Genomic DNA, 25,017 nt, shown 5'->3' with positions numbered 1-25,017 from the left:
AACCACGTGCATGTTATAAAATCCAGAGTCGGTGCGCACAAGGGGGTTCACACTTGTGCACCTTGCGCGCGCCAAGCTCTAGGGGATCCCCGATGACTTTTCCCGTTCCCTCCCGCCCCCTCACCTTCCCCCTATCTAAATCCCCCCACCTTTGTTTTATTATTTACGCCTGCCTCTGGGCAGGCATAGGTTGCACGCACCGGCCGAATGCGGGCACGCGATCCCCGGCCCCAGCAGCAGTGGCGAGGCCTCTGGCCATGCCCCTCCCATTTTTTCAAGCCCCGGGACATACGCGTGTCCCGGGGCTTGCGCGCATCACCGAGCCTATGGAAAATAGGCTCGACACGTGCAGGAGGGGTTTTAAAGGGTTACGCACAATTCCATTAGTTTTCTCACCATAGAAGTCAGATTAATGGATCTGTAGTTTTCAGCCTCCTCCTTACTCTCAATTTTATGAATAGGAACCACATCTATCCTTTTCCAAGCTTCTAGGATTGCTCCAGACTAAGAAATATTGAAAGGGTCAGCTAGCAGAGCCACCAGGACATCTCTAAAAGAAACCCAGGGACTGATTTTAAAAAGCATTTACATCTTAAAACTGGGTTTTACACACGTTGCCCATATAAGTGGGGTTTTGAAAATTGGTACAATATATGCCATTGAATTGTCCATAGGTTATGTATTTTAAAGAGCAATTTAAGTGTGTAAAGTGCACATATACCTATGTATGTTGCTTTTTAAAATTGCTATGATAATATCATATATTCATATGAATAACTCCTTTTAAAATTCACCTGTATATGAGCATACACAGAAAAGAAAAATAGAAGCAATACTTAAAAAAAAATAAAACTTACATTTCTCATTCATAGCCCACTGCTAAAGGGAAGGACAGAAAAACACAGAGGAAAATCAAAGAAAATAGTATACAGGAAATAGCAATAACAAGACTATTTCTGGAATTATCTCTATAGCCCTTCTACCCTATTGGGAACTGGTGTGAAAGTAACAAGCTTTTTAAATCAATAAAGAATCTTAATTGCTCCGGTATATTTTATGCCACATTTACAAAAGATGCTCCCAGATCTTGTGTTTCCTGATTTAAGACCAAGTCCCCCTTCAACCTCTCTGGTTAATTATCATAGTCAGGAAAAATCATCACAGTTTGACCTAAACAACATTCATGTGCCTAAAATACAAAAGCATAAACAGCACTAACACATTGTTCAAAAACAAGAGATACCAAAAGAAATCTTGGGGGCAGACCTTTCCAGAAAGAATATTAAATTTGCCATGTCTATATGAGATTGAGCAGACTCAGAATGGGCTCTAGCACGTGCTCCTGTTGGCAAAAAGTAATCTTGTTAAAGGGTAGCAGAGCATCCGCTGGAATATCCAGAACCTCAAGAAAAATACATTTTGAATGTCTCACATGGTTACTCTCCTATTACTTTGGGAAAATTCAACAAACATAAATTCAAATGTCTTAATCTATTCTCCACAATTTCCATTCTTCTGGAAAGGAAACCCCTGTGTTGAATAATTGCTTAATTAACAGACTTAATTCCTTGAATCTCTCTCTCAAAGTGGAAAAGCAGACACTGAGTCTTAGGGTTAGCATGCATTAAAAACAATATATAAACCACTATTCTGTTTACAATATTTATGAAACAACTATTTTGCTGATGTGTGAATTCTCCAGATAAATCCGATCACAAAGTCTAATAATATCAAGACTTCTTCAGGTGTATAAAATCACAGAGTCTCATAACACCAACATTTTTCACAATTGTCAAGAAACAAGATCTTCTAAGGCTTTTACCTCACTGTTGTCATTAGGTAGATCTTCTACTATAACGATGTCACTTAGGTAGGTTTTTCACCCCAACAATGTCATTTTTATTTTATTTTATTTAGTTCTTCTACCCCAACATGTAGGCCTAGATGTTTCACCGCACAGGCGGCTTCATCAAGGGGAGCATAACCACTTAATCAGCATCTAACAAAAAAACATGAAGTAAGTATCTCATATTCACCCCAAGAGCATTATACGCCATCCCATATTTAGGACAGAATATTACATACTCACAGCCTACCTATGTATTCAAACATTTAGATTAGCATACATTTCTGGAAAACAAAATATTCATACAAAGATTAATTAAAATATGCTTATGATATGAACATCATGCTCTTTACATAGAGCATGTTTGTATGTTTTTATGTTTGTTCCTATGTTTGTAAGCAAGTCCTTCTTTCTTAAAATGGAGGCTAGATGCCATCGGTGGACAACTGAATTTAAATACCTCACATATCATCCAGGTATTTTATTAAATTCAGAAACAGCCAGGATTAATCTCCTTAAATGTGAGGACATTTAAAAAAAAAGCCTCCCATTCAATAGCCATATTTAAACCGCAAGGCTGACATGTTTTCCAATTGTATATGAATTCCTGTTCCCTATGTCTTAGCGCTAAAGAGATATCACCCCTACGAGGAAGCTTTATCTGTTGAATTACAAAAAAAATGTACATCATCCACTGTATGATTTTTTAACAGCCAGTGCTTAACCAATGGGGACTCAAGGCGCTTGTTTCTAATACAACTCTTATGTTGAATAATTCTTGTCTTGATCACCAATTTAGTATGCCTAATGTATAATTTTAAGCAAGGGCAGATAATCACATATCTAACCTGAGTGGTTTCATAGTCAAAATAAGCCTATAAAGAGTATTTAATATAAGGATCAGAATGATAGAAAGTTTGGATTTTCAGCACATTCTGACAAACCATGCAGTGACCGCATTGAAATTGGCCACAGATGTCCATTACTTTCCTTTTGTGCCATGGCATTGTTGACACAAGTTTGTCTTGCAAATTGCTATTACGTGTAGGTGTAAATATCTGTTATGGATGTGGACACTTGGACCGGCTAGAGTGCTGGATGGATCCGCTGGATAAAGACCTACAGCGGGACTCGTAGCCGGAAGGCGGAACTGGACCAGGAGACTGGAGAGGGCCTTCACCTATACCAGCCCTCGTTCCCCGCATGTTTAGCCCTTGGGTACCGGGGCCGGAAGGACATAGGCGAGGGTCTCCCGGCAGTGAATAATTCAGTGAAGTCCGGGTCGAGGCAGGCAGAAGCATGGGAGAGCCGGTGATGGTCCAGAGGTTGTGGCAGGCGGCAGCAGTGCAAGACGGAGAACCAGGCCAGATGTCGGGGCAGGCTGAAGACTAGTGAAGCCGGTGGACGAGCCAAGGGTCAGGACAGGCACCAAACGGAGAGAATATCAGAAGCCAAACCAGTCAAAACTAGGGAATCAAGCCAAAGCAGAAGCAGGAGCAGGACCAGGAACTCAGGAGCAGGTGCAGAGCAGAAGCAGGATCACGGAGGCTGGAACGGAGCTGGAACAGGAATACAGAATCAGGAACAGAGCTGGAACAGGATCACAGTCAGGAACACAGGAACTGAAGAATGCAGGGACAGCAACTAGTTACTCGGAGAGTCAATCTGTTGCGAAGGCAGAGAACACTGATCCAACCTGGGCTTAAATAGCCCAGGCATCTGACATCTTCGAAGGCCAGTTTTTTTTTACTCATCGCACAATTAAACTCTGAAATTTGTTGGCAGAGGATGTGGTTAGTGCAGTTAGTATAGCTGTGTTTAAAAAAGGATTGGATAAGTTCTTGGAGGAGAAGTCCATTACCTGCTATTAATTAAGTTGACAGAAAATAGCCACTGCTATTACTAGCAATGGTAACATGGAATAGACTTGTTTTTTGGGTACTTGCCAGGTTCTTATGGCCTGGATTGGCCACTGTTGGAAACAGGATGCTGGACTTGATGGACCCTTGGTTTGACCCAGTATGGCATGTTCTTATGTTCTTATCATACTCACAATAGCATACCCCATTCTTCTAAACTTATTCATTGTAACTAAACTCTAACTGCTAAGCAACCCAGAGGATTATCTTTAAAACAAAACATTCCACTCTACTTCTTTGTTCAAACCCCTCGGTACTACCGTATTTCATTGGTAGATATATTTCTGTTCTTTGAGGAGAAGAATCTTAATATCCCCTCCTCTCTCTCAACTTCACCTGCTCCACAACCGTAAATCTCAGATCTTCAATTTCATGATGACCCTCTCTCCAATGATCGATTATCGGAGCCTCCAGACGATTACAATGCAAACAACACATGTGGTCCTGTATCCGAGTCTTTAATTTCCTCTTTGTTTTCCTTATATACTTGTGCCCACAAGGGCACCAAATCATGTACATTACCCTTTCTGAATCACATGTAGTAGAAGAATAAAGCTTAAAAATCTTATTGTTTGCTAATGTAATCTCAATCCCCCTAAAATACTGTGGGCAGACATTACAACAACCAAATGGGTTATGTCCTTTTGAAACATTGTTCCTACTCTCATCACTAATGATCTCAGCATGTACTAAATTGTCCCTGAGATTAGATGCCCTGGAGAATGCAAAAAAGTGTTTTTCCTTCAAAAACATGATGTAATCTCAACAACTCCCAATGTTGTATGATACTTTTACGAACTCTCCAGATGTCTGGAATAAAAGGAAGCATGCAAATCAAATTTGATTTTTTTTTGTTTTAGAGCTAATAATAGATCCCAATTTGCCCACTTGCCTCTTTTCATAGCCTTTTTCAATACCTTACTCGGATATCCCCTCTCCTTAAATCTCTGAAACATATCCTGTGCTTTGGATAGGTATTCTGAGTTGGAAGAACACAATCTTCTTAACCGAAGGAATTGACCCGTAGGAATATTCTCTGAGTTTCAATGGATGACAACTTTGAAAATGAAGTATCATATTCATATCTGTTTCTTTCCTGTATATAGAAAACTCAAATCACTCTCCTTCCCTTCTAATTTCAATATCCAGTAAATGTATCACCTTATCGTCAATCTCTGATGAAAACTGAAGATTAACATTTTGCAGATTTAAACATATAGTATAGCTGGGTTCAAAAAAGGTTTGGATAAGTTCTTGGAAGTCCATTAACAGCTATTAATTAAATTTACTTGGGGAATAGCCACTGCTATTAATTGCATCAGTAGCATGGGATCTTCTTAGTGTTTGGGTCATTGCCAGGTTCTTATGGCCTGGTTTGGCCTCTATTGGAAACAGGATGTTGGGCTTGATGGACCCTTGGCCTGACCCAGCATGGCAATTTCTTATGTTCTTATGTTCTTAATGTTGTGATTTGAATTGGGATGGAGTGTTGGGGTTTAAAAAAAAATGGAAATAGTGTTTACTATGTTAGGTTATTTGTTAAGGCTATAATGTTTGAGGAAAGGTAATTATTAATAAATATATATTGAAACCTTGTGAATGGTGTGATATGTAGTGAGCAAATATTAAGACCTTGTCTTTTGAAGTATTGTATTGAAACATAAATACATGCCAAAGAGAGTGCCATCATAGCCCAAAGGCAACCCCCTTTGTCTGCTGAAAAAATTGATTATTGAAACAGAAAAAAAGTTTTCTTTCAAGGCAATCGTTGCCAAATCAAGAACAAAATCCACAAACTGTGATTGTTTGTAAGGTTTTGGGTGGACCCTTGGACACTATGGCTGCTGACCACACCCACGGGGGGAAGTCCCATGAGGGGCCACAGGTCAGGCTTAGCTTTAGGACACAACACAGATAGATCTTTTATTAACAGTATTGAGGAGCCACCAGAGGTGGCAGTAGTGAGCAGCGATGAAGCTGGCTGGGCTTGTAGTCCCTCAGGGCTCTGGAACAGCGATCCCACAATGGCTGTGCTGTAGTGAAGAGAAACTGAGATAGTGAGTACCATGAAGTATATGCAGGGTTCTGGAATAGAGCCTCGTTGGTTGAGTACTCACAGCGGTTTCTCTTGGTAGGAAACACAGGAGCTGGAGTAGAGGCAGGCCCTCGAGGAGCGAGTACCTGTTCCAGAGTACCTATTCCAGGGAACAGTTCTGAGAGAAGTAAACCGAATGTAAACCGAATTGATCAGTAATTCTGTTACTGGAAAATGTAAACCGAATTGATCAGTAATTCTGTTACTGGAAAATCGGTATAGAAAAGTTCTAAATAAATAAATAATAAATAAATAAGTAAATGGTTACTCACTGATGGTGTAGGCAGCGGTATCTTCCAGGCAGAAGTGAAGTCCAGGCAGTGAGTCCAGGAACACAGGCCCTCGAGGAGTGAGTACAGGTTCCAGACAGTGATTTGAAAGAGAAGAGAGAGGCCCCTGAGGAGCGGGTACCCCAAATAGAGTGTCCAATAATGGAGAGGCAGAGTAGCTAGGTACTGAGAGCGAATCCCATCCGTAAGGAGTTCCTGTATGAATACCTTTGCTAACTTGATTAGCTAGCAGTAGTGTAGGCTTATATATCCGGGATGCGTGACGTCATCACAGGGGGATGCCCCTGAGATTTGCGCCAAAGAAAGCATTTGAAGCAGGGCCACGCGGCGTGCACGCTCTAAGGCAGCTGGACAGCATGGCGGGAGGCAGCGCTCAAGCCAGACCGGGGACGCCTGAGGGGACGGCAGGCAGACGCCGTGGCAGCCAGACATCCATCAACCGCGGGAGGAGTCACCAGAGAGATAAGGAGGGCGGAGTGGAGACATCGGCCAGTGACAGTCGTAACACATACCTCACAGAAAAATTATACATATCAGATAATACTTGCCTAATATTACATAAAGATTGTTCTTGGGGAATATTAGTATATAGCGAGATGATATTTGCCATTACCAATAAACACATTTCTGTATTGAAATTTACTGCTTCAATTTTTTTAATAAAATGGGTAGAATCCCTAATATAGGACTGAGCTGAAGAAATAGTAGGGCATAAGAATAAATCAATGAATTATGATACTGGTTCCAGCAACGATTTTATACCCGACACGATGAGTCTTCCAGGAGGAGCCTGTAAAGACATGTATTTTGGGAAGAAAATAAAAAAAAAGGTAAATGTGGATAAGCTTCAAATAAAAATTGAAATTCAGCCAAAGAGATCAATTTTTGGTCATGACCATATTGCAAGATAGATAATAATCTAGTCTGCAAACTCTCAGTAGGATCCTTGTCAAGAAGTTTATAAAACCTCATATCAGATAATTGACGAGAAGCCTCGGCATAATAGGCATCAATATCCATAATTACTATTACACACCCTTTATCGACTGGGAGAATAATAATATTAGCATCTTGTTGTAATGTTGCACAGGCTTGTTGTTCATCTAAAGATAAATTATTGAAACAAGTGGAAGACTGCATTTCAAGTTGTCCAACTGATTTCATGACTAACTCTGCATGGATAAATGACTGTTATATATATTTTTTGTGGTATCTATGTAGAGAGTATGATATTCATATCTTAAGAAGCATATTTTATTGAATGTTTGTATGAATATTTTGTTTTCCAGAAATGTATGCCAATCTAAATGTTTGAATACATGGGTAGGCTGTGAGTATGTAATATTCTGTCCTAAATATGGGATGGCGTATAATGCTCTTAGGGTAAATATGAGATACTTCATGTTTTTTGTTAGATGCTGATTAAGTGGTTATGCTCCCCCTGATGAAGCCGCCTGTGTGGTGAAACATCTAGGCCTACATGTTGGGGTAGAAGAACTATCTTTATGACATCATTGGGGTGAAAAACCTACCTAAGTGACATTGTTGTGGTAGAAGATCTGCCTAATGACAACAGTGAGATAGAAGACAGTCTTAGAAGATCTTGTTTCTTGAAAATTATGAAAAATGTTGGTGTTATGAGACTCTGATTTTATACACCTGAAGAAGTCTTGATATTATTAGACTTTGTGATCGGATTTATCTGGAGATTTCACATATCAGCAAAATAGTTTTATAAATATTGTAAACAGAAGAGTAGATTATTTCTTGGATATTAATCCACAAGAAAATGGATATTTAAACATTTGTGAAAAAATCTTTTATGTATTTTTTAAGGAATGATGTGTTCTTATTATGTTTGATTACTGTGTTATATATAATAAAAAGAAAAGATAACAAAAAAGATTTTTGGGTTCCTACAATAGTGATACTATTACTATATATATATATATATATATATATATATATATATATATATATATATATATATATATATATATATATATATATATATATGTGTGTGTATTTTTTTTTGGTCAAAATGGTAAGCTAAATCTTGTGTTATTTTTGTATCAGCTTGTAGAAGTTTGATACTTCATTTCCAAGGCACATCCATCCTGGTAGCAAGGTGCCGTCCATCTATGCCATCCTATTGTAGGGGATATTGGACATGGTGCCAGTCACCTATGCCTTGTCTGTGCATTTTGCCTACTTCATCTATATGCAGTTCTTAGCCACATTTTCCTTCTCCAGAGGTTTAAGGTATGGTATTTCGGCCTGATTTCTTTTGTATGAAGTATGCTTGAGTTGCTTTTAATACATACTTGCCTCTGGTAAGGTATGCTCCAGTTGTTTTGCTCTGCTTGATTGTTCAGGTGTTTTTATTCCAGGCTTACACTAAAATTAATTGTCTGTCATGCTATGGCTTTCAATCAGTTGTACGCTTGATCAGCCTTTATTTTTTTCACCTAGCATTTCAATATATACAAAGTGGCTCAAGTGTTGTTTGACTTTGGTGTCAGAACGTTGGTCCCTAGCTTCCAAATTGCTCGGCTACTTGATTCACCAAGCCACTCATCAAATTCAGGTACTTATTTATTTGCTGTGGCAAGCCATTGGAAGTGGCACTGGTGTTCTATTGCCTTGAAGTAAGCTCAGGCATGGCAGGCTCCTTGTTCAGGGCAAGACTTTTAACCCCCCATCATCTGTTGTGTTCAGTAAGTCATGACTTATTGTAGCTGGACATCTGGCCCAGTGCACTTGTACCATATGTCTTGGCAGTTCTGGAACCGCAGAGTAGCTGCTTTTAGAGGATCCTGCATAATATCTTGTGCTTCTGCCCTTGCCCTTGACTGACCTTATTTGTATCTGTAATCCTTTCCCCGGGAGTTGCTGTTTCCCCTAGAACCATAGAAGGATTTTTAGTCGTGGCTACTCAATCCACCCTATTCCCTCTCATTGCAAGTCCGGGGGGGGGGGGGGGGGTAGTTCTTGCTGTGGTGGTGAAGGAAATCCTTCTTGGCCCAGGTGATAACGTGTTTCTTTGGTTCAGTATTTTCCTCAGGGACAGACAGGCTGGACACAGACTGGGTGTTCAAGTACAATTCATTGATTATTTCCAAAACATCAATCGTAGTCAAGTATACTTTCCACAATAAAGCTGTACATTGGAGCAGTCTATCACTCTTCTTTTCTCTAGCATTGACTATTGTAATTCCCTTTTCATGATCTCCCTGACTATATAATTCATCCATTCTGTGTTAATAGATACCTCCATAAGTGAACATATCACTCCTGTCTACAAACACTTCACTGGATGCCAATTTTATACCATGTTGAATATAAACTTGCCATTACCATCCATACCCTTCTGACCAACATCCCATCACCGTGGATTGCAGCCACTTAAAAAATCTATACTCTTACCAGAACTTTATGATCATCTAACAATGGATTGCTGGATGCTCCCGCCCCAAGATTGTTCCACTTGGAGGAAACCAGAAAATGCGCTCTCTCAACTGCTGGACCTATATTTTGGAACTCTCTTCCTACAGAGCTAAAAGTGATCTTAGAGCCAAAATTGTTCAGAAAAGCTCTTTGGGCGGGGGGAGGGGTGCGAGGGGGGGGAGGTTTACATACATTATAAATGCCAGGGAACAGCACCAGCTGACTGGTGCTCTGCTTGCTGTCAGCTTGTTTTGTAGCACAGGTCCAGTTACAGTTCTTCTGTTATTATTATGTTAAGGATTGTTACCTGTACCTATGTGACACTTTTCCCTGTTAATAAAAAGTATTTTGAAAAAAAAAAGAAAGAAAAGCTCTTAAAACATATTTGTTTCAAAAGGCATATACCTCATGACAGTCTGATACATCACAATTCCTGAGTCTTCCAGTATGTCTGATGCAGATTTTGTCAATTTGATTTGATTTTGTTTTATTTTAAGGTTATGTTCTTTTTGAACTTTATTATGTATGTTGTTTTGTACCCTGCCATGACCTTAGGAAGGGTGCATAACAAATATTTTAAATAAACAAATATTTACATAGCTTCTCTTCTGGGGTGCTTGTGTCCTAGCTCCTTGGGGGCAGGGCGCTTGCCACCATTTCCTCATCACAGTATAAACAGACCAGTCAGATGAGGGAATCTTATGGGGGGGGACACACCCAAATCCAAAAAGATCCTATCTGAATCCAAAGTTCTGTCTCTTGCCCACAGCCTGTGTCCTGATCACTTTATGGGTGGAGATCCGATTTGGGGTCTCCAGCTCTTGATGTTTCGTTCTGCTCGGTCTTTTAATTCTGTGTGACTTCTCTGGGAGGAAAAGTCTGATGTTTCCAGTCTTGAACTAAGTTCTCACTCTTCTGACTCCAATTTGTGAGGGGAGGGGGGGGAACATCCACACAAACCAAAAAGGGAAAAATGCAAATGTATCTGTCCAAAAAATCCCACGCTGGGGAACGCTGTCATAGTCTTGCTTCCTCTAGGTATTAGAGACATAGTTCAAGGGTCTCCAGGTCCTGCTTTTTGGATTGGGGATTGTCCCCCTCCAAAGGGTACAGGGTATTCCCCAGAATGAGAACAACCAGACCAAAATCCCCCAAATCTCTCTTTTCCTAAAAATAAAGCAGACAGGGAGAAAGTTCCTCTGAATGCAGGAAAAATACAGAGCTGGGATAGTAGGTCCAAACTCAACAGGGGAAAAGGAAAATAGCTCCTTACACTTTAAGAGACAATGCAAAAAGGCCATGCTCTCTAGGGCCATCTAGTGACTGACTGAAGTGGGCACATTGGAAGGACCCTGTGCGGGATCATTGATAACAGGGCACATGGGAAGGACCCTGTGCGGGATCATTGCTAACAGGGCACATGGGAAGGACCCAATGTGGGATCAGTGAAAACAGATGAAGTAATACAATTGGAGTTAGGGGTAGGCCCCCCCTAACAAATCCTCGGTCCACAACTCCATTCATAAGCGAGCACTTTCGACTGTGGGTCCGCTCCATTGGAATTCGCTTCCCCCAGACATTCGCCAGGAACAATGCCATCTCTCCTTCAGAAAGAAACTGAAAACCTGGCTGTTCACTCAAGCTTACCGTTGAACGAACCTTTATCAACCACATTGACTCTCACCCTGACCGCTTCCCTAACTCCCCCCCCCTCCCTGTCTTAGTCCCTGCCCCGCCACCTCCCCCCCTGCTTACCTCTCCATGTTTCCCCCGTCCACAAGATATATGAATAATTGCCTAAGATAAACCTACAGCCGAGCTCAATCTAGCTGATTATGTATCACTTTCTATTGTTTTTCATTGTTTTCACTGACTATTTTACCTCTCTTCAGTTGTTATCGTTCTAAAAAATCTTTCCTGTCCTCCAGCTCCCATGTTTTTCGCTCCCTGTTTGATGTAACTTTTACCTTCTATATAGTTAATTGGTTTCCCCCTGTTCTATTGTAAACCGGTACGATAAGACCGAGTCTTGAGTATCGGTATAGTAAAAGAATTTAAATAAATAAATAAAAGGATAATGGTGTAGAGTGGCTCTCCTGGGATTGTTAAAAGCTGGCACTTTAGGTTTTTTATAAGGGGTGGGGGATTGTATGAGGTATGAATGTGAATGAGAGTATGTGGGGTGTTTTAGGATATTGCTTCTGAATATGTTTGGTATGTCCATGATAAAGATGTTAGAAACTGATTGAAAATTTATTACATGGACTTTTGTAATTTGCACATGTGTTTTTGATATTGTATAGATTAATAAAAATGATAATCTATGAAACACTGTGATATAATGTTGTGCTAAATTGAAGTATAACAGTAATATGCATTAATATTGTATAGTGTACTTGGGAAATAGGATTTTGATGATTCCCTATATACATGTAAGGTTTGACTGATGGGTCAGCCACATGTCCTTGAGAAAGGACACTAGAAATCTTTGCTTCACATCCTTAGGGCATCCTGGCAATGGCTATATGCTGCAACTTGCTTTTGGCAGTAAGGTGATGTCATTTGGCCTCCAGATGGTATATGCATTGTCAGTACTTCGATACATGGAGACTTTATGAAATTCACTGTCATCCATTAGTTGGTAGGTAATTTCTGGCATTTGAACAGCAGGTCTTCAGGCACCCATTATATATTGCTACAGTTTAGAAGTGAATGGGTCTCTTATTTTACATTTCTCATATGCTAGATAGATGCCCTGCACTCACTTCGCCTTTGTATTTGCCTCAATTTGAGCTGTGCAGGTAAATCGGAAGTCAGTATGATACCTGTTCCAAAATGGTACATGGTACACTTGTTATTGAACTTTTCTGTGATGGCCTCGAGCAGTAACTATTGCAAGTCATCCCTCCCACATCACAGATTGCAATTCTATGTACCAGATGCACTTTGCTTTCCACTATTCTCTCAGCTAATGGCTGTTTGAAACATAGAAATGACGGCAGAAGAAGACCAAATGGCCCATCCAGTCTGCCCAGCAAGCTTTTGCACTTATTTTTTTCATACTTAGCTGTTACTCTTGGCCCTTATAAGTAACTTTTTGGTTCTATTTCCCTTTCACCCCCACCATCAATATAGATACTTAGCAGTGCTGGTGCTGTATCTAAGTGAAGTATCTTGCTAATTGTTTAGGGGTAGTAACCACTGTAATAAGCAAGCTACTCCCACGCTTGTTTACCCAGCCTGTGCAATTCCATCCTTATAGTTTGTTGTCTGAATATAAATCCTCTTTTCTTCATCCCCCCATGTCATTGAACTAATGGATTTTCACACCCTGGAAGCAATCAATCTATCAAGGGTATCACCTCCAACACTCGTACATTGGCCTTTCATGAAATGTCATTCCTTCTTTTTCCAGTAAGATACTGATGGCATACAGGTCCTGCTGTGAATTACATCTTGGCAGTCAGGTGTGACATTTGGTCTTCAGATGGAACTCCAAGTCCACTGTCAGCACACTACTAGTCCAGAACTGATGGCATAGGAGATTTGGTAACAACCAACAACAACAGTAACTCTCACATAACACATTTCCATTTCTTAGGTTGGCTTTGTTTTCTCTAGCACCTTTCCTATCTTATAACTGGCTGCTTTGGTGACCAGGTATCTAGGTATACCAGTCTTGGTATAATTCTTGCCCATACGTATTCTTACGTGGATTTTCCCCCTCATTGCAATAGCATTTCAATAAGCACTATGTTGGATACCCTGTAGCACTGTTTCTACTCTGTCAAGCCCCGTATTGTTCACCATCTTTGATTTGCTCTCCAGGCATCCTGGACGGCAGTCTAAGGCATGACACTTTCCCATATTCATTCCTATGGGCAATTTTGGGTATCTTCAATCTACACTTCTGTCTGGTATCATGGAACAGAATGGCAAGCCTTAGAGACCATGAAAAGCAATACAGACATATGATAGATGTGTCACTGCATCCCAGGCCTTCCACCTTGCATTCTGGTCTCTCAACATGAGATATTATGGCACAGATGTCTTTTCACATTCTTCCGCGGCTCCTGCAACCTTGCACTTAAGGGCGTGGTTGTTTTACCATAGATCTGGACTTATTGCTTTCCTGTATGGGATTTCTATACTTGCATCTCACATAGTACATGAGTGCTTATCTCAGAAATTGTGCAGCTGATAAGGGTCTGCCTTTATCTTGGGGGGATAACAGCAGATAAACATGGACCATAGGACAGATGGTGTGAGTTAAGGCCATTCTTGTGGTAGCCAAATGTGGGTTGTAGCACCCAGAATTATGGGTTCCTTCCCTCCCTGCAGCAGCAGCAGACATGTGGCATCATACAATTTGTATTATTGTTACTGAATGTGGGCAAGTATCTATGTGAGTGCCATATGGCACTATGCTCATCCATTTTAGAATGAGAATTAGTATTCCCTGCAGTAACATGCAGTATGTTTTCAGCAATATTGGGGTCTACCTAGTTGGGACATGGGACCATGAAGATCTTTACTGTTATGGGCAGCATTGATGCATTTGGGATATAGCCACAGCTAGGTTTGTGGGGAGTCCATGACAAATGAGGTGTCACTGTCGTGGGTTCATGGAGGGGTTAATCACATCCTGGGGCACATGAAAAATGCAATACCTGAAAGCTGACCAGACAAAGAATACCAACTAGCATAGTATTTCAGCTCCTACATTGCATCAGTGAGTGAGAAAGAGCAAAGTTGCCTGTCAAGTCTTCGGCTTTGATGTCCAGGATTGGCCTGCTCATCCAATGTTGTGTTGGTATGCTTAATTAGTGAGTCCTGCGCTTTTATGGACCAGGTTATTGTTTCAGTAATAAAAGACTGAATTGCAGGATAACCTGAGGGGCGAGGCTTCAACTGCCCTCATCCCTCCCAGCACTACATTGCTGTAATGTGATATTATGGATCATCTGTGAATTGAAGTTCAGCAGGTGAGGACATGACACCCCTAGGGACTGAGAATATGTTTAGTAATTGAATTTTTGTATGCAATTGACCTATGCTGTGGCCATATCTATCCAATAAAGATCTTCATTTCAAATAATGGTGTGACAGAGTTCTCTTTCAAATGGCTTTGGGAATTTTTTAGGTAGGTGAGAGGAGATGGTTGTGGTACTTCTATAACTTATTGTAAATGAAAAAAGCAGGACAACAATTAGCATGGTGAAATTAGATGAACATTTGAAATTTCTACTTAGTATAATCACTGATTCATAACATAAGCAGTTTTGGACCACAGTTTTGAGAACACCTGTACCATGTCTGGTCAGAAGTATTGACCAGACACTAAGAGGTCAATATTCAGAAAAGTGGCAAGTAGATACGTTATCTGGCTATAGTTACCTGGAAAACTTGTCACAGATATTCAGCAGGACAGATCTCTCACTCAATGTACTTGGCTAATGTTATCCGGACACCATTACCTGGATTAATGTAGACCTAACCAGATATGACTTAAATATAGGTGGGTAAGGTTATAGGTATCCAGATAAGTTCAGTTCAAACCATCTATATTCAGAATATAGCTGAGAAAGTGAACCAATAATTTGCAGGCTAACAAGCCTGGGTATAGTGGCATAGTGCCAAATTTCCCTCCCCAGTCTACCAAAATGAAAATAAAAAGACAAGCTATAGCAATCAAAGGTCTGCCTCCTTTCCTTCATGAGATATAAATAAAAAAGCTTTGAGCCCCTTCCTGCCCTCCACCTCGCCTCACACCCTCCACCTCTATCCCACCCTCATGACCCAGGTTTCCCAAACCTGAGCCGGTAGTCTTACGGGTCTCCCATCTGCTTCGAGTGTTTCTCTAACAAGAACAAAATCTCACTCTTGTATCAGAGCTAGCACATTAATTCAAGAAATTATTTCTTATATTCCTAAATATCTCATTTACTGGCACCAGGACCGCATCATATAACTTAGTACCTTATGCCCTGTTGACTTGTGACAGATAGTTTATAATCATTTGTCTATAATAGTCCCAATTCTCAAACTTAGCAAAGATGTTTTTAGAATATTTAGGGATGTGCAGAGGGATGCCATACATTGCATTCGGGATTCGGATTCGTCGGGGGACGGATAGGTTGCATTCGGCCGTATGGTGCCTCGATTTGTTAATACTGTCATGTCGATTCGTTCCCCCACTAAAAATACATTAACTACAACCCCCCAAGACTTACCAAAACTCCCTGGTGGTCCAGCAGGGGGTCCGGGAGCCATTCCCTGCACTCACACCCTCAGTACCAGTATCAAAATGGCGCCGATAGCCTTTGACCTACTATGTCACAGGGGCTACCGTACCATTGGTCAGCCCCTGTCACATGGCCATCGGCACCATCTTGTGCTCCTACCATGTGACAGGGGCTGACCAAAGGCACATAATGAAGGCAAAGGCGATCGGCGCCATTTTGAGTACTGGCATCAGACGGCCAAAGTGCAGGAGGTCACTCCAGGACCCCCACTGGACTTTTGGCAAGTCTTGTGGGGGTCAGGAGGGTCCCCCAAGACTTGCCAAAAGTCCCTGGTGGTCCATCGGGGGTCCGGGAGTGACCTCCTGCACTCGGACCGTCGGCTGCCAGTAATCAAAATGGTGCCGATAGCCTTTGCCCATTCCTTGTCACAGGGGCTACCGGTGCCATTGGTCAGCCCCTGTCACATGGTAGGAGCACAAGATGGCGCCGATGGCCATGTGACAGGGGCTGACCAATGGCACCGGCAGCCCCTGTGACATTTATTTATTTACGATTTTTATATACCGATGTTCATTTCAAAAAGAGATATCACATCAGTTTACAATAAGGTACAATAGGTAATTCACTATCCCCTAAAAGGGCTTACAATCTAAAATGTTTGTACCTGAGGCTAAGATTACAAAAATAAAATCATCAAAATTAAAGTTCTTAACAATTAAGCAAAAGGTATAACAAGGAGCATATTAAACATAGTAGGTCAAAGGCTATTGGCGCCATTTTGAAACCGGCTCTGAGGGTGTGAGTGCAGGGGATGGCTCCCAGACCACCCGCTGGACCACCAGGGAGTTTTGGTAAGTCTTGGGGGGGGGGGGTTCAGGAGGGTGGGGGGTTTGTTTAAATTGGTTTCTTTAAGGCCAAATAATTCGGCGAAGATTCGTGTATTTGTGGGGAATCTCGATATGTTTTGCTTCCCCACGAATACAATGAATATGGCCACATCCATTGCGGATTGCCAATACATAGGGACCAAATGCACACCCCTAATACTTTTTGTTGGAAAGAAAATTTCAGATCGAGGTCATACTGTTGAGCATTTCTCTGACAGCACAAAGTAACGTGCATTTTTAATTAACACCTTAGTCACTAAAGAGCACTAAGACTTTAATGAACAGCGTGTTAAATGTGCAGTAGTAAAATATTTTAAAATTGCATCATGGCTTTCTGTTACAGCTGTTTAGTAAATAGGACCCAAACACTGCAAAGCCAACCAGGTCTACTCATTCCCCTTGTTATGCAAAATCACGAATCTCAGTAAGGTATTGACTTCATGTACCTAATGTTAAGGGTCCTCTTTGATTGTTCTGTGCTCCCTTGAATTCTTGTACTGATAAACGTGAAGCAGTGTTTTAGGATTATAGTTGTACATTCCATATAACTACAACATGCCTTACTACTAGAACACTCAAGGCATGGAACAATATACGATCCACTTACTTTGCCAATTAACAAAAACATTGCCATGAAACTGCACAAAAAGACAGTGATTACATGAATGCCTATTATGTTTCACCCTGAAAATTGTCTGGATGTACATTTTGAAAACACAGGGCAGAAAAATGCCTTCCAGCAGTCCTATGGACAGGTTCTTGATGTTGAAAGGGATAGCTTTGATGCAACTATAATTGAAGTTGTGAGTAAATGAGGGAAAAGGAGCATGTTTCTTTACTATTTAAAAAAAAAAAAAATAAAAATCATTATGAACAGAAGCAGCCAAAAAAGCTCATTACTGATACCAGAGGCAGTACAACCACCAGACAATGTCTGCAAAGAAAGTTGAGCACAAACCAAAATGGGAACACAAGCTCCATGGTTACTCTTAAGAAATAGCAGCCAGAAATTACCGAGGAAAACAGGAACCGATCTGAATCACAGCCAAATTAATGAAAGGGAATAAACGGCAGGAAATTAAATAAAAGCAGCTTCTAAGTTCAAGAACATCTTATTCTTTCTGTAGCCCAGGTGATACAAAATTTGCAGCATTGCTAACCTTTTCCATTGTATTGCATTTTCTGATGTAACGTAAAGTACCTTATTTACTCCGGATCACGTTCTGAGAGAGTCAACAAACTATATGTATGTCTCAGATATTTAAAAGCCCAGGCATATAAGAATGCTTTTAGCTTTCATTTTAAAGTGAAAGACTAAGTGCTAGGCATTATTATGAAGCAGAAGATTGTTCTAGGACAGTGAACCACATAAAGGAGAAGTAGCATTATAAAAGGAAAAGAAATGCATGGAAGGGATCAATAGCAGAACGATGTACAGCAAAGAGCCTGTAAATGGTTAGAAAACTGTCTTGCATCACACTGGCAGTGGGAAGCTAATGCTCTCCCTTCCCCCTCCACGCCACCACCCAAGTACACCATCCTCCATGCTATCAGCAGCTGGCATGTACTACCGTACCGAAATAACACAAACCTCACCAGCAGAGAGCACCGCAACTTGGTGGTGGCACAATCATGTTTGATTCTGCAGCCAACACCACAAGTTCCAACTGCGGTTTAACAATTAAGACAGAAAACACCGTTAAGCATTCTGGATCATCTCAAATGTTTTGATTGTAGCAGGAAAACATATGCAAGCTGGTTTATCCCCACTTTCATAGCATGCTTATGAATTTGCTTTGAAAAGTGGCTTTCACTATACACAAAATTATCTGCACAAAATTACACCTACACCAACGTGTGCAGGTTAAGTTATGCACATACTTTTGAAAATTAAAAAGTAAGCCTCTAAGTTCCAACTCTCCCCCAAGTTCTCCTTCTCACCCTCGAAACCTGTAATGCCTATCACTGATGTGCCAAAAAATATGCAAAAAATTGGACTATGTATGCACTGAGCCCCGGACAATTTTATGAAAGCATCCACAAGCATGAAACTGTGTTTTATGTATGTAAATAACTTTGAAAATTCAGCCATAATTCGCCGGTATTTTCTAGTGAATCAAGATCAATAAGCAAGCAGATATCAATCTGTTTTAGGCATCTTCACTGAATCTGTGCAAGGCTAGGAAAATCATCAACACAGGCTTCCCTGCTCATAGCTACAGAATTCTCAGTCTTCATTGGATGATCAGTGGAGAGAGCACTGGCAAAATTAACTTGATTTACTGATGAACTGGAATTTGTTTTAGATGTTTTGAGTGCAGAGGCGTGCTTCAAGGGTTTCACTGAATCTCCTGTCTTCAGGTGACAAACGTTTGGGAGCAGCAGCAAGGTCTCCTCCACCTCAAAAAAAAAACAACCCTGTGGTGGCCGCCTCTCTCTTTTAAATTCTCACCCCAGCAGCTTACTCTTAGCTTTCAGGACTAAGCTCACACACAGTGTACATTATAATAGGCCTAATGCCATACAGGTCCCAAATGTCTTTTTAGTTTTGCGAGATTTTTGGTTGCAGCAACGGATATAAATTCAATCTACATCTTGTAAGCCATAGTTTTGCCTCAGAAAACGGTTTTCTTTTACATGTAAATCTGTTATTCTAAATGCATAATTATTTCTTTTGGGTGGGGAGTGGAGGAGGGGAGGGTAGAAGGCTATAAGGTTTGCTATACTTTTGCACCAGCTCTGGCTGCGTTGGTTGCGAGTGGAAAAAGCAGGATTCCATGTGGAGTTGTACTGCTTTGGGTCAATGGTTCTCTACAGACTTGGCCAAGCCAAGTGTTGAGGTGGGGGTGATGCCAGATGGTAGTTGATGGGTGGGGGGGAGGTAGAGTTGTCCATTTACTAAATCCCCTATCTTGGATGTCACCGCACGTCACTGTTTGTATGCATTGTTTACTGTTATTATAGATGTTACTCTGTACTCCACACCAAATATAATAGGGAGGTAGCAGAATAGAAAAGATGCTAGATGAAAAGAAATACAATAATTCCTAGTGCTGCTGACCATACATAGGAAGGAAGAAAAATACAAGCAAGATGATAGCCTGACGTTTTTTGCAATGATGAAAAATAAAGATAATTTTGTAAAACTGTGTACTTAGGAAAAGATTTTGATGTGATTCAGGTGTCAGAATATCAAAAGGACAAGAGAATGAAAGACTCAGGATTAAAGAGAAGCAGATGTGATTCAGAGAGAGAGAACTGAAAAACCACTAAGGGTAAGGAAGGCAGAGATACAGTTGTTTACATCGGCCTACAAAATTAAAGTTAGAAGATGCACCATGATATCTTCTAATATTGCATGATATAGTGTAAGCAACTCTTCTAATTAGAATAGAATTAATGCATGACATGTTTGCCCATTTTAAGCTGCTTAATTGGGACACTAGGATAGCAGGTGAATTGTTCCAGTGTATGATCATCCCTAATTAAAAGGATAACATTATAACATTAATTAGGCAGATTTCTGAGCTCTGCCACATTACTTAACTATTCTTCATTGTAATTATGCATTTACGAGGGGGGGGGGGGCAGGGTATTTCCCAGCAGTTTTTTTCTATGTATTTGGGCATCAAGCTGAAGTGAAACAAGCTCCTACTGGGCCTCTGGTAGCCTGGGCTTTCATTCACAGATAAGTGGCTTCCCTTCTCCTTCTTCCAGCTCCACCTCTCCCATCCCCAAAGGTTTAACTCTCTCTCTTCTCCTGCACAGCCTTGGCAGGAGCCATGCTCGGCCCCTGCAGAAATGGGCTTGCCCTCCCTATGTGTGTGTAGTGCTGCTATGTATATGCATCCTTTTAAAAATTCAATTTTTTTTTCAGAAAAAATCCTACAGGCACAAATTAGTAGGTGCAAAATATGTACAGGTATTTTTCAAAGAGAAAGTAGGTGTGCATGATTTCCCTTTGAAAATATGTGCAAAGTCCATGAGTCAAAAGTATCCACAGATTTTGAACCAATGCGGGGAGTTTTAAAATAAGCTCCATATTTTCTGACTAGTAAGTGTCCCTACTGTCTGAGGACTGGGAGACCCGTCTTCCTAGGGAATGCGCGTACTACATCCTGCAGTCTTGTTCTCCTGCAGAACAGCGTACAGATTTATAAATTGTCACAGACATTGGGTCAGCCAACCGTTCTCTATTATGTCATAACTTTTAATACGACTCCTGACTCCATGCTCATATCATTCAAAATGGTAGTTTTCTCACTGTTAACACTGATACGGTAGAACTATTGCAATATTTCATCTATATCTGCAAAACAGTGGGAATTCCCCTAACATGCAGCTTTTTTCAACCTTTCTTGTCACTTTCCATACATATCCATCCTATTTCAGATATATCTTAAAAGTATGAATATTGTTTCCCAAACAATTTCCCCTGAAATCCACTGAATGAAACGATTTTGCATGAAATCTCCCTGTGAATTATCTATCTCTTATTAACTAGTTTTTGAGACTTGGAGTCAGATGAAGGCTGGAAGAGTGAATAGGAAGATGTGAAATGTTGGGAAGGAATGATTGTGAGGTGAGGGTTACTTGGAAAGTTCTTGCAGTTCAGTTCATTTTTAATTGGACCCCCAGTTTATTCTTTAACTCCAGTTTTATCTTTCCCAGTCAGTATAGGGAAAATGGACTTATTTCTTCTTCCTCACCAGTATCATACTTGTTGTACAATTTGCTACTGGGAGGACCTGAAAACTTAATTGGGATACATTCGCTGCAATATCTCATTGCCTTCACTATTAAGAAAATCTTGTTATTGTCTCTAATAGCCATTACATAGTGCTATGGGCAGAGAAGTGAAGGTAGCATAATTAATCCAAACTCGGAAAAGGATTGTTTAGGGATCTTTTTTGCTGTTAACTGCAATATATTTATGTCATTGGTCCAATGTTAGCACAATAACATTATTCCTTCAGAGCATCTCCGGAGGACTGAACTTCAGCAATGAGTATAGGGTAGACTTAGTAACAAGAGCAAATGAAGATACCATGTATATGTTCCACTGCCCCTTCAAGAATAAAAGAGGTACAATATTTCAGTAATAAAAAATATTTTGAAAGCAATACTTTTAAAAAGTAGAGACTACTTCTAGTAACAATAGCGGAATATGTAATACCAGTTGGATTTGTGTCACTGTCACACAGCAAAAGTTAGATAGTAGTTGGGCAATGAAAAGACAAAAACTACTTAACATGCAGTGCAAACCAGTGAAAGCAGGAACTAAGATGAGTTAGTTATTACTGAATAATAAATCAACAATAATTTCAGTCAAAGAGTTAATTGGCATGACTGAATAAACAGCATAGGGAAACACAATAGGTGAAGAAAAAACAGGTTGACTTGTCCCATTAGTGGCCACCATAGATCAACTTCTCCATCCCCTCTGAAGGCATTATCCCTTCTGAGGTTGATGTCTGTGAAAAGTAAAATTTAAACTACTTGGTTTGAAGTTCCATGTCAGAAGAAGAAGGAAAGTCAAATGTAGCTGTGTACCAAGCTCCAGGGGACAGTAGCCGCACAATGCAATAGTGATATAGTGGATGATGGAAGATAAAGACCACTGTCCTGTCCAGTTTGCTCAGTTCTTCTAGTCTACATTGCCAAAGATATATCCCAGCTGCCGACAGTAGATATACAACTTCTTGCAGCATATCTCTCCATATACAAGTTAGTTTTTTGTCTTTCCATTTTGGGTAGATGAGCCTACAAGTTTGCAATTCTAATCCAGTCCGTAGGCCTCCCATTTCCTATATCTTACCATCGCAAATAGCAACCAAAATTAATGGGGTGATTGCCCGAATAGTTGGCTGCCTATGTCCTTTTGACCTTGCTAAACAGAACTTTATCACCTCAACCTCCTGGCATTGACCCAATTTGCTTTTGGGGAGTTGTAGCCTGCTAGTTCCCACCTGGCTAGCCCATGGCATGCAGTGTCATTGCTCAAGCTTCTATTTTCCTATTTCCTAATCCTTAACACCTCTCTCTCTACTCTTGATGGAGTGATGTTTGCAATATTGCAATCTCCTGATCCTTTTCCTGTCTCTGTTTTCCACATCTGTCCCATGCATGCTTGATTCTGTCACAGTACTGGTTTTTATCACTTCTGTTTGTGGGCTGCTCCAGACAATTACCATCTTTTCAGTAAAGTAGTATTTGTTCATGTTTCCTCTGAATCTTCCTCCCTGCAACTTCAGATCATGACCTTTTGTCATTCAATGTCCTTTTCTGTTTAAAATGTCACAGTCTTAATAGCATTAATATATGAGAGAGCTGCAACTTAGGCTCCTTCAGGGCCCACCTTGCCTATTACTGTGACTTTTCTGGACATGTCCTCTTTACCAGTAGTACTTTGACTCTTCCACCCCTCTCTGGTTCAGGAGTGGGGGAATGGCTGAGTAGATAAAACAGTGGACTGAAAACAAGCAAAACTAGGGGTCAACTCTCACGTCTTCCACAGATGTACCTTATGACCTTTGGCAAGTCACTTCACCCTCCATAACCACAAGTTCATAGGACCTGATTTACTAAGCTTTGACCCCATAAACACAGAAAGGGAAGAAAGCTTTAGTAAACTGGGGTCTTAGATTTTAAGCCCTATAGAGAAGGAAACTTGCTACTATATCTGTTTTAACTTACTGTGAGCTTGGATTTAGAAAGGCACATAATTAAATTAGTGCTACTACACACTCATATTCCAGTATTCCTCTGCCTGGTCCTCCTCTTCAAATCTCTGCTAGTCACCCTCTTTTTGCTCTGCTCCACAGAGGCAAAATTGTACTGAATATGGCAACAAAACAAAATATGTGTGTGTGTGATCAACCTTGTTCACTGACAAGTAGAAAGGGTAAAAGAAGCATATCTTTTTTATAGAGCGCCATTAACTCATTTGGAGCTGTCATGTATCAATGGAAAGGCCAATTTCCATAGTGGTCGTGGTCCTTGCAGGCTCATGTGTACTTTGTACCCTGTGGCAGGCAGTGTTGTTGTGGGAATTGTTTTACTCCACATACTTTGCAGGTGCCAGCCTTCCCAAGATGGCACCTCTTTCTAAAGGTTTTCCCTGCCCAATTTTTAAGCATCTCAATTTTTGTAAATAATTCATTTTATTTCATTTTACAGTATTTAACATAATTATCTCCACCGGATCTTCAATATGAAAATAATTACATATGGCCTTAATAAAAAGAAAAATGACAACAACAAAAAAAAAAAAGACCACTCATTCAGGGGGATCCAAGAATATAATTCAAAAACTTAACACCAAACATTAACAAAATGTCCAGTGCAAAGTGAGAAGGTAAAAAGCTAAATCCCAATGAAAAAAAAAAAGAATGATTAGCCCTCCAGTGAAGAAAGTGAGTCACGTACTTCTTCATTCAGCATTGGCTGATAATGGCTCTCCAGGAAAGACTCCAGTTGTTGTGGTCAGTAGGGCTATGAATTCATTTAAAACAAATAGCACATCCAAACCAGAAAAGGACATTTAGGGTTCATTCCAAATGAAACAAACTGAAAATTGTGTTGCCTAAAAATAATGGCCTCTCCATGCCCACCACTGCTTCCTGGGACCTCCAGGGGCCTCCTCAGAGCTCTATGACCCCCTTCCCCTGCCAATAAACTAGAGCCCTGACCATCTAGCTGGGCTGAGGCAAGCTCAGCCGGGGCATCCCTGAGACCCTCAACCTTCCTTGATAACCCCAAAATCAGATGAGGTCGGAGACTTCCTCAGCCTCTCTTAACCCTTCCATGGCAGTCTTGCAGAAGGAAAGAGTAGAAACGATGCCCATTTGTTCCTGCAGAAGTGAACCCTACTTGCTCCTTCTTCGTCACATCTATTGAAAAATGATACCAGTTGGCCCTGAGACCAGCACCATTTTGATGTTACTTTGGTGCCTTTTTCAGGGCCATCTGTTCCCATTTTTAAACAGATGTGATGAAGAAGTAGTAGCAAGTGGGGATTGCTCTTACAGCTGTGAATGATGCAACCTACTCCTTTCTTTCAGCAAGACCCACTCGAGAGGAGTAAGTGGAGACCGAGGAGGTCCATGACCTTTTCTGTAGTATAAATGTATTGACTTTTCAAAAATACTGTTGAGTGGACGTGCGCCAATGCGTGCAAATGCCGCTTCTATCGTATAAGTGGTGTTGGGGGGGGGGGGATTTCAAAAGACACGTGCGCCGACGCTGTTACCAGTTTTCTCACTTCGTTTCCAGTTCACCCAGGTAAG

This window comes from Rhinatrema bivittatum, chromosome 18 (assembly GCF_901001135.1).
Source record: "Rhinatrema bivittatum chromosome 18, aRhiBiv1.1, whole genome shotgun sequence".
NCBI classification, from domain to species: domain Eukaryota; kingdom Metazoa; phylum Chordata; class Amphibia; order Gymnophiona; family Rhinatrematidae; genus Rhinatrema; species Rhinatrema bivittatum.
This window is presented reverse-complemented; position numbering follows the sequence as displayed.